The following is a 13391-nucleotide window of genomic DNA, read 5'->3' on the forward strand; positions in this document are numbered from 1 at the left end:
ACTATGACAATTTACTTTCACCTTAATAGTAAAGTTATCACGATAATGTATCGCTTATGAAAAAAATATGCATGACTAAAAAATGACAATATAGCAACTATAAAAGAGATCACCTTGACAAAATAGCCAAGTTGACGATATGTAAATCCTCGCAATATAACCAAAATGAGTAGATAGCCAAAATGACGGTATGTTCATAATTACAATACTGCTGCTATGAAAATATATCCCCCATGACACTATAGCTACAATGACAATAAAGCAATCTTCACAAAAGAGTAACAGTGAAAATACAGCAAACGATTATATAGCCACCATGAAAGTACAGGCACTATGACAATAATGTCATGATACAATTCACTGACTATATAAAGATCATTAAAATAAGGCTTCCATGTCAACATACTTACCATGAACAATTTAGCCATTATGATAATATAGTCAAGACGGCAATATATTCACTATAACAATATATCCATGATCATATAAGTGATATGAAAATACAGTCAACGCAACAATAAGGAAGCCTTCAAATTATATTCATTATGGCAATATAAGCACCTGACAATATTGATGCTGTGACAAAATAGTCTCTCTCGGATCATAGCAAACATATGGGCTCCCGGACAATATAGTGTCCATGACAAAATAGCGACCAAGACAAGATTTTTAATTAAGGTATAGTCACCTTGACAGTATAGCCGATAAAACAATGAAACAACTATGAAAATGTACCTGCCATAACATTATAGCTACCATGAAAAAGCAGGCAACATGACAAAACTGTCACAATGAAATATAATCGCCATTACAATTTAGTTACCATGATCATATATCAATCATGATAATATCATCAGGATGCTGGCATAAACATCATCACAGTATAAAAACCATGACAATATAGTGACATGATGATATGATATGCATACACTTGAACTCACATTACCAACTAAGCCGCCATGAAAATAATATTATTATGATCATATGATTAAAATAAAATTGTAGTTAATGACAAAATATATCCCCAACGACAAAATTAAACATAGCAATATAGCCAGCTAGTAAATATTGCGACAAGATAATGTAGTTAGGATGGCATTATATTGAAAATAACAATACAGCCACAATGGCAATATCGTCACCATGACAATGGAGCTACGATGAAAATATAGTAACATTGACAATGTAGCTACTATGATAATAAAATCCCATGGAACATATCCACAATAACAGTTTATTTGCTAAGACACTATATCACCATGCCAATATCGCCAAAATGTTAGTCTAGGCATCATGGCAATATACCACCAGAAAAAGAAAATAAGCACCGCAATGATATAGCTAACTTAACAATATATCTACCCTGAAAATATATTCAATATGAAAAGACAGTCACCTCCTTACAGTATAACAAAAATGAAAAATAGCTATCATGGCAATGTAGTCACCTATCAATATAGTCACCATGGCAATATAGTTACCATAACCATGTAATCATAACTGGAATATAACCAACATGACTATATAGTCAAGATGACATGCAACTATCATGAAAATACAGGCAACATGACATTAGAGTCTCTACGACAATATTGCAATCGCTTCAACAAATTAAATGATAATATAGATATTACTGGAACACAGTCACCATGACAGTATTATCACAAATACAATATAACCGCGATAACAAAATTATCCTACCATGAAAATTTAGCCACCCTGCCACTACAATATAGCTAACATAATGATTCATTCACTACGACAGTACTGAAACCATGACAATATAGCATATGACAATGTAGTCACCTGATGACTATCGTGCACCAGCTACCGACGTGTACGGAGCTGCTGTCGTCTTTCAGAGCTAGGTTGTAGTTATTCCTCCCTGCGTTGTCGCTACCCTTGCTTTGTTTTGAAGGTTTTGTCTCATATGATCATGATTGGTGTATGATTATGGAAACCATAATGTGATATCGTTTGTATTTCATTCTAATGAATTTGTCATAGTAACTATATTTTCATGTAAGCTATATTGTTATGGTAGTTACATTTTCATGGTTTTTCCACTATTTTATTGGCTATATTGTCAAGGTAACTGTATTTTGATGATAAATCCTGTCTTCTTTGCTATTAGTCATAGAGACTATATTCTCTTGGACGCTATATGTTTGCTATGATCCAAAAATGACTATTTTGTCACAGTATCTATTTTTTCATGTGGCTGTATTCTCAGAGTGGATATGATTTATAAATGTGTTTAATTTGGCGTTGACTATATTGTCATATCATTTATGTGATCATGATGGCTTTATTGTTGTGGTGAATATATTAGCGTCTTGACTATATTATCAGAATGGCGAAACTGTCACTTTAAAGATATTCATATGGAGGCTATATTTTCACGACAAATATATTTATATGGACGCTATATTTTCATGATGTTCATGTACTCATTGTATATTCATTATCAAGGTGACGGTAATGTCCTGGCGATTGATTTATATCGAGAGATTATTGTCATGGTGTCTGTACTGTCTTGATGGCTGTATAGTCGTTTGCTATTATTTGAATAGTACTCTTTTTGTGAAGATGGCTTTATTGTCAGTGAAGTTGGAGAATCTTGGGGAACATATTTTCATAGTTACAGTATTGTCATTATGAAGATACCGTCGTTCTGGTTATCATCTCTTTTCCTTTACGTTGCTATGATGTATATATTGTCACCTTGACTATAGTGGCAAGGTGATCTTTTATATAGGTGCTATACTGTCAATTTTTAATAATGCATATTTTGTCACAAGCGATATATCATTTTGATAACTTTATTATTAAGGTGACAGTATTTTAATAGCGACTATATTGTCATAATAACAATAATCTCAGAGTGGCTATATTGCCATGGTCACTATTTTATCATGATATTTATGTCATAGTGACTGTATTTTCATGCCAGCTTTTAAAGGGTGTAGAAAATTTTGTCCCTGAGGTTATACCATAATAGAAGCGAGATTTTTCTTTTTCATTAAATGATCAAGTGACTACATTGTCATGATATGCTATATTGTTATGGTTTCAGTACTGTCGACGTGAATGTTTTGTTATTGTGGCTATATTGTAATGGAAGCCATAGTGGCAGGGTGACTATATTTTCATGGTAGGATCATTTTATTATGACGATTATATAACATTTCTGAGTATATTTACATCGTGATTGTGCTGCCATAATATCTATATTGTCATTTAACTTGTTGAATTAGTGGCAATATTGTCTTAGAGACTGTATTTTGATGTTTTCTATATTGTCATAGTAGTTGTATTGTCATCGTGACTATAAGGACATGGTGACTATATTGCCATTAAGAATACATTGCTATGGTAATCATACTGCCATTATGGCTATATTGTTTGGTTACCATATTGCCATGATGGCTATATTGTTTAGTTACCATATTGCCATGATGGTTACTTGTCATTCTTTTTTTTTATATTTCAAGAATGTGGCTGTCTTTTAATGTTACCTATATTGTCAGAGTAGTATATTGTCAAGTTAGCTATATCATTGTGATGAGTATTTTTTCTGTTGATATATTGCCATGATGGCTATACTAACATTTTAGAGATATTGGCATGATGATATATCGTCTTAGCAGCTAAACTCTTGTTGTGGCTATCTTTTGGGTATTTTCTATCTTGAATATTTTGCCATGGCAGCTACATTATCAACGTTACTATATTTTCATGGTAGCTATATTGTCATGGTGACGACATTGGCACGGTGGCTGTATTGTAATTCTCAATACAATGCTCGCTACATTATCTTGGTCGCTATAACAAGTTGATGGCTATATTGCTATTATTAATTTTGTCGTTGGGGATATATTTGTCACTACCTACAATTTTGTTGTGATTATATGATCATGATAACAATATATTCATGGCGGCTTCTTTGGTATTGTAAGTGTATGGATATCATATCAACATGTCATTTATACTGTCATGGTTTTTATACTGTGATATTGTTTATGTTAACCTGCTGATTATGTGATCATGATTGGTCTATGATTATGGTAACTATATTGTAAGGCCGATGATATTTCATTACGATAATTTTGTCATGTTGACTAAAATTTCATGACATCTATAATGTTTTGGCAGGTACAGTTTCATGATTGTTACATTGTTTTATGGTCTATACTGTCAAGGTGTCTATATTATAATGATACATCCTGTCTTGGTCGCTACTTTGTCATAGAGACTATGTTGTCCTGCCGGCTATATGCTTGCTATGATTCAAAAGCGACTATTTGTCACAGTATCTATATTGTCATGTAGTTATATTGCCATAGTGAATATGATTTGTATATTTCTTTTCTGCTTCTTTGACTGTATTTTCACATCAGTTATATGATCACTGTGGCTATATTGCTATAGTGAATAAATTGCCGTCATGACTATAGTATCATAATGACCAGATTATCATGGTAGACATGTTGACATGGAGGCTATATTTTCATTATATTTATAGAGTCATTGTAAGTTTATTATCAAGGTGACTAATGACTTGGTGATGATTTGTATCGTGACATTATTATCATGGTGGCTGAACTATGATAGTCGCTATATTCTCGTTTGCTGTATTTTCAATGTTGCTCTTTTGTGAATATGGCTTTGTTGTCAGTGTAGCTATAGTGTCATGGGGAACATATTTTCATAGTGGCAGTATTGTCATTATGACCATAACGTCATTTTGGCTATCTCTTCATTTTAGTTACATTGCTATAATGTATATATCGTCACTTTACCTATATTGGCAAGGTGATCTTTTTATAGGTGGTATATTGTCATTATTTAACTCTTGCATACTTTGTCTTAAGCGAAATATTATCATGATAATTATATTTTTATGGTGACAATATTGTCATAGCGACTATATTATCATTATGACTATATTGTCACAGTGGCTATATTGCCAAGATAACTATATTGTCATGGTGACTTTTTTATCATGATTCTTATAATGTCATCATGTCTGTATTTTCGTAGAAGCTTTGTTAATGGTGTTCATATTGCCCTTGAGGATATACCATTATAGAAGAGAAATTGTCATTTTGATTAAATTATCAGCTGACTACATTGCCATGATATGCTATACTGTTATGGTTTCAGTACTGTCATGGTAAATCTTTTATTACTGTTTCTACATTGCAATGGAAACCAAAATGGTAGGTAGCTATATTTTCATGGTAGGATAATTTTATCATGGCGATTATATTGCATTTCTGAGTATATTTACATGGTGACTATGTTGCCATGATATCTATATTGTCATATAATTTGTCAAATTGATGGCAATATTGTCTTAGAGACGGTACTGTCATGTTATCTGTATTGTCACGGTGGTTGCGTTGTCAAGGTGACTATATAGTCATGTTGGCTACATTGTCGCTAAGATCACATTGTTATGGTAACTATATTACCATAGTGGCTGTATTGTTAAATCACTATATTGCCATGATGGCTATTTGTCATTTTTGTTAAATAACAAGGAGGTGACTGTCTTTTCATGTTGGCAATATTGTTAGAATAGCTAGATTATCGAGTAGTGGGTATATATATTTCTTTTCAGGAGGTATATTATCATGATGACAATAATAACATTTTGGCGATATTGGCATGGCGATATAGTGTTTTAGCAGCTAAACTCTTGTTGTGGATATTTTTCAATTGTATAAATTTATCATGGTAGCTACATAGTCAAGGTTACTATATTTTCATGGTAGCTACATTGGCATGGTGGTTGTATTCTTACTTTTAATAAAATGCCGTCCTAGCTACATTATCTTGGTCGCTATATCAACTTGATGGCTATATTGTAATGGTTAATTTTGTCTTTCGGTATATATTTTGTAATTAGTGACAATACTGTTGTGATTATATGATCATGATAATATTTTCATGAAAACGTATGTGGTATTGTAAGTGTAAGTGAATGGATATCATCTCATCATGTCACTTAAATTGTCATGGTTTTTACACTATTATCTTGTTTATGTCAACCTGCTGATTATATAATCATGATTGGTGTATGATTATGGTAACTGTATTGTAATGTCGTTTTATTTCATTGTGATAATTTTTTCATGTTGACTACAATTCCATGACAGCTATAATGTTATAACCATATCATGACTATAAATCCTGTCTGAGTCACTGTTTTTTCACAGAGACTATATTGTCCTGGAGTCTATATTTTTGCTATGATCCGAAAACGACTATCTGTTAACAGTATCTATATTGTCAGGTGGTTATATTGACATTGTGAATATAAGTTGAATGTTTCTATATTTTTGCTTTTATTATATTGTCATATCAGTTATATGATTATGGTAGCTTTATTGTCATAGTGAATAGATTGTCGTCGTGACTATATTTTCATAATGGCTAAAGTGTCGTAGCAAATATCTTGACATGGGGGCTATATTTTTATGATATTTATAAGTCATTGTAAGATTACTGTCAAGGTAACTCTATTGTCCTGGTGATTGAGTTATATCGTGATATTATTGTCAAGATGGCTGTATTGTCATGGTGGGTATATTGTAGTTTGCTGTATTTTAATTCTACGCTTTTGTGAAGATAGCTTAAACTGTCAGTGTACCTATAGTGTCATGGAGAATATATTTTCATAGTGGAATTATTGTCATTATGAACATACTGTCATTTTGGCCATCTTCTTATTTAGGTTGCATATTTACTATATATATATCATCACCTTGGCTATATTGGCAAGGTGATCTTTTTTTACGGTTGCTATATTTTCATTTTTTAAATCATGCATTTTTTGTCGTAAGTGATACATTATCATGATAACTATAACATTTCGGTAACTATATATTGGCATTTTGACTATATTGTTATTATGACAATGATATCATGTTGGGTATCTTGCCAAAGTAAACTTTAATGTCATGGTGTCTATTTCATCATGATGGTTATAATGTCATGCTGACTACATTTTCACGGTAGCTTTTATATTGGTGTTGGGTTTACCCGTGAAGATGTATCATTATAAAACGAGATTCTCATTTTGATTAAATCATGAGGGGACTACATTGTCGTGATATGCTATATTGTTATGGTTTCAGGAATGTCATTGTATATGTATTATTATGTTGGGTAAATTCCAATGGAAGCCATAGTGGCAGAGTGGCTATATTTTCATGATATAATCATTTTCTTATGTCGATTATATTCCACTTGTGTGTATATTGTCATGGTGACTGTTGCCATAATATCTATACTGTCATTTGATTTGTTGAATTGGTGGCTATATTGTCATAATGTAATGTCATGGTTCCTGTTTTCTCTTGGTGGTTGTATTGTCATCGTGTCTATACGGTCATGGTAGTTATATTTCCATTAAGATTATATTGATATGGTGACTATATTGTCATGGTGGCTATATTGTTAAATGAATATATTGCCATGATGGCTATTTGTTATTTTTTGTCATATTACAAGGGGGTGATTGTCTTTTCATGTTGCCTATATATCAGGGTACCTATATTGTTATCATAAGATTACAGTCAAAAAGACAATATAGTCGCCATGCCAATATTTTCACCTTAATGATATGGGTATTATGATAATATATCGCTTATAACAGAATATGCAGGATTAAAAAATGACATTATACCACCTATAAACAAAATCACATTCCGAATATAGCCAAGGTGACGATATATATAACATAGCAATGTAACCCAAATTAGAAGATAGGCAAAATGACTTTATTTCATAATGACAGTTGCGTCACTATGAAAATTTGTTCCCAATGAAAGTATAGCTACACTGACATTAAAGCCATATTCGCTAAATAGTAACATTGAAAACGCATCAAAGGACAATATAGCCACCATGATTGTACTGCCACAATAACAATAATGTTACAACATAAATCAATCACTGTGATATTAGAGTAAACTTGAAAATTTTTTTACAATTACCATAAAAGTATCATGAGAATATAGCATCCATATGAACATATTTCCCATGACAATTTAGCAATTATGATAGTATAGTCACAACGACAATATATTCACTATAACAACAAAGCCACCATGGCCATATAACCGATATAACAATATAGTCAACGCAACATTAAAGAAACATTAAGAATATGTTCACAACGTCAGTATAGCCAACTGACAATATAGATACCGTGACCAAATAGTCGCTTTCGGATCATAAGAAACATATAGCCTCTAAAGTATATAGTGTCCAGGAGACAATAGCGTTCAAAACAGAATTTATCAATACTATAGAGCCGCCTTGACAGTAGAGCCCATAAAACAATGTCAGAACCATGAAAATGTTTCTGCCATACCAATATAACTACTATCAAAATGAAGTCAACATACCAAAATGATCAAAAAAGATATTGCCATTCCTATATAGTTACAATAATCATACATTATTGATGATAATGTAATCAGCATTTTCACATAAGCACCATCACCGTTTAAAAGCATGACAGACTAAGTTACATGATGATATGATATCCAGACAGATACACTCCAGATGCCAAATAAGCCGTCATAGAAATATTATCATGATCATATAATCACAACCAAATTGTAGGTAAAGAGAAAATACATCCCCAACGATGAAATTGACCGTAGCAATATAGCCATCAAGTTGATATAGCGACCAAGATAATGTAGCCAGGATGGCGTTATATTGAACATAACAATACACCCGCCATGCCAATATCGTCATCTTTACAATGTAGCTTGCATGAAATATAATAACCTTGACAATGTAGGTACCATGATAATGTATTCCAATGAAAAAATCTCCAAAACAACAGTTGGGCTGCGAACACTATATCACCATACTAATCTTGCCAAAATTCTAGTATAGCCATCATGGCAATATACCAAAAGGAAAAAAAATACCCACCACAATAAGATAGCTAACTTAACACTATAGCTACTCTGACAAAAAGCCATGTTGGCAATATAGTTACAATAAGAATGTAATCTTAATGACAGTATAGCCATCATGACCATAGAGTCACGATGACAAGACAACCATGATGACCATACAGGCAACATGACAATACAGTCTCTATGACAATATTGCCATCAATTTAATAAATCAAATGACAATATAGAAATTATGGCAACACATTCTCCATGACAATATATTCAAAAATACAATAAAATTCTAATAACAAAATGATCAAACCATGAAAATATAGCCACCCTGCCACTATGGCTTCCATTGTAATGTAGCCAATATAATATACATTCACCATGACAGTACTGAAACTATAACAATATAGCATATCATGACAATGTGTTCACCTCATAATTTAAACAAAATGATATATCCCTTTTTATAATGATATATCTCCAAAGGTAAATCAACACCATTGAATAAGTTACAATGAAAATGTAGTCACATGTAGTTATCTTAGCAATATAGCCACTAAGATATTGTAGTCATAATGACAGTATAGTCACCATGACAATATACTGTCACTTTAATGATATAGTTATCAAGATAATGTATCACTCATAAAAAAATATACATGATTAAAAAAAATGACAATATAGCAACTATAAAGAGATCACCTCGCCAATATATCCAAGGTGACGATATGTAAATCTTCGCAATGTAACCAAAATGAGCAGGTAGCCAAAATGACGATATGTTCATAATGAAAATACTGCTACTACGAAAATATATTCCCCATGACACTATAGCTACAATGACAATAAAGCAATCTTCACAAAGGAGTAACATTGAAAATACAGGAAACGGCAATATAGCCACCATAACAATGCCGCTATCGTGACAATAATGTCGCGGTATACATCAATCGCCGGGCTATTAGAGTCACCTTGATAGTAATCTTTCAATGACTTTAGGAATATCACGAAAATATAGCCCTCATGTCAACATATATCCTATGATAATTAAGCTATTATGATAATATAGTCACGACGACAAGATATTCACTAAGACAATAAAGCTGATATTCACTATGACAATAAAGCTACCATGATCATATAACTGATATGACAATATAGATTTCAGGATAGGTAGTGTCCAGGACAATATAGAAATTACGGCAACACAGTAACCATGAGAATATACTCACATATACAATAAAGTCGTCATAACAAAATGATCCGACCGTGAAAATATAGTTACACTGCCACTATGACTTTAATTGTAATGTAACCAACATAATATACATTGAACATGGCAGTACTGAAACTATAACAATATCGCATATCATGGCAATATATTCATATGATAATTTAAAAAAAAAGGATATTTTCGTTTTTATGATATATCTTCAAGGGCAAAATCAACACCATTAAATATGCTACAATGAAAACGCTGTCAAACTGTCATTATAACCATCATCATGAAATAGTCAATATGACGGAATAGTTATCTTAGCAATATAGCCACAAAGTGATTATAGTCATAATGTCAACATTGTCACAATGACAATATATTGTCACCTTAATAGTAAAGGTATCACGATAATGTATCGCTCATGGAAAAATATGCACGACTAAAAAAAATGACAATATAGCAACTATAAAAGAGATCACTTTGACAATATAGCCATGGTGACGATATGTAAATCTTCGCAATATAACCAAAATGTGTAGATAGGCAAAATGACGGTATGTTCATAATTACAATACTGCTGCTATGAAAATATATCCCCCATGACACTATAGCTACAATGAAAATAAAGCAATCTTCACAAAAGAGTAACAATGAAAATACAGCAAACGACTATATAGCCACCATGAAAGTACAGCCACTATGACAATAATGTCACGATATAATTCACTGACTATATAAACATCATGAAAATAAGGCTTCCATGTCAACATACTTACCATGACAATTTAGCCAATATGATAATATAGTCAAGATGGCAATATATTCACTATAACAATATAGCCATGATCATATAAGTGATATGACAATACAGTCAACGCAACAATAAGGAAGACTTCAAATTATATTCATTATGGCAATATAAGCACCTAACAATATTGATGCTGTGACAAAATAGTCTCTTTCGGATCATAGCAAACATATAGGCTCCAGGACAATATAATGTGCATGACAAAATAGCGACCAGGACAAGATTTTTAATTAAGATATAGTCACCTTGACAGTATAGCCGATAAAACAATGAAACAACTATGAAAATGTACCTGCCATAACAATATAGCTACCATGAAAATGCAGGCAACATGACAAAACTGTCACAAAGAAATATAATCGCCATTACAATTTAGTTACCATAATCATATATCAATCATGATAATATCATCAGGACGCTGATATAAACACCATCACCGTATAAAAACCATGACAATATAGTGACATGATAATATGATATCCATACACTTGAACTCACATTACCAAATAAGCCGCCATGAAAATATTGTTATCATGATCATATGATTAAAACAAAATTGTAGTTAATGCCAAATATATCCCTAACGACAAAATTAACCATAGCAAAATAGCCAGCAAGTAAATATAGCGACAAGATAATGTAGTTAGGATGGCATTATATTGAAAATAACAATACAGCCACAATGGCAATATCGTCACCATGACAATGGAGCTACCATGAAAATATAGTAACATTGACAATGTAGCTACTATGATAATAAAATCCCATGGAACATATCCACAATAAAAGTTTATTTGCTAAGACACTATATCACCATGCCAATATCGCCAAAATGTTAGTCTAGGCATCATGGCAATATACCACCAGAAAAAGGAAATAAGCACCACAATGATATAGCTAACTTAACAATATAGCTACCCTGATAATATGTTCAATATGAAAAGACAGTCACCTCCTAACAGTATAACAAAAATGAAAAATAGCTATCATGGCAATGTAGTCACCTATCACCATAGTCACCATGGCAATATAGTTACCATAACCATGTAATCATAACTGGAATATAACCAACATGACTATATAGTCAAAATGACATGCAACCACCATGACAATACAGGCAACATGACATTAGAGTCTCTACGACAATATTGCAATCGCTTCAACAAATTAAATGATAATATAGATATTACTGGAACACAGTCACCATAACAGTATTATCACAAATACAATATAATCGCGATAACAAAATTATCCTACCATGAAAATTTAGCCACCCTGCCACTGCAATATAGCTAACATAATAATACATTCACTACGACAGTACTGAAACCATGACAATATAGCATATGACAATGTAGTCACCTGATGACAGTCGCGCACCAGCTAATGACGTGTACGGAGCTGCTGTCGTCTTTCAGAGCTAGGTTTTAGTTATTCCTCCCTGCGTTGTCGCTACCCTTGCTTTGTTTTGAAGGTTTTATCTTATACGATCATGATTGGTGTATGATTATCGAAACCATAATGTGATGTCTTTTGTATTTCATTGTAATGAATTTGTTGTAGTAACTATATTTTCATGTAAGCTATATTGTTATGGTAGTTACATTTTCATGGTTGTTCCACTGTTTTATTGGCTATAGTGTCCAGGTGACTGTATTGTGATGATAAATCCTGTCTTCTTCGCTATTTTGTCGTTGAGACTATATTCTCTTGGACGCTATATGTTTGCTATGATCCAAAAATGACTATTTTGTCACAGTATCTATATTTTCATGTGACTTTATTCTCAGAGTGGATATAATTTATAAACGCGTTTATTTTGGCGATGACTATATTCCCATATCATTTATGTGATCATGGTGGCTTTATTGTTATGGTGAATATATTAGCGTCTTGACTATATTATCAGAATGGCGAAACTGTCACTTTAAAGATATTCATATGGAGGCTATATTTTCACGACAAATATATTTATATGGACGCTATATTTTCATGATGTTCATGTACTCATTGTATATTCATTATCAAGGTGACGGTAATGTCCTGGCGATTGATTTATATCGAGAGATTATTGTCATGGTGGATGTACTGTCTTGATGGCTGTATAGTCGTTTGCTATTTTTTTCAATAGTACTCTTTTTGTGAAGATGGCTTTATTGTCAGTGAAGCTGGATAATCGTGGGGAACATATTTTCATAGTTGCAGTATTGTCATTATGAAGATACCGTCGTTCTGGTTATCATCTCTTTTCCTTTATGTTGCTATGATGTATATATCGTCACCTTGACTATAGTGGCAAGGTGATCTTTTTTATAGGTGCTATACTGTCATTTTCTAATCATGCATATTTTGTCACAAGCGATATATCATTTTGATAACTTTATTATTAAGGTGACAGTATTTTAATAGCGATTATATTGTCATAATG

This window comes from Panulirus ornatus, chromosome 55 (assembly GCF_036320965.1).
Source record: "Panulirus ornatus isolate Po-2019 chromosome 55, ASM3632096v1, whole genome shotgun sequence".
Lineage (NCBI taxonomy): Eukaryota > Metazoa > Arthropoda > Malacostraca > Decapoda > Palinuridae > Panulirus > Panulirus ornatus.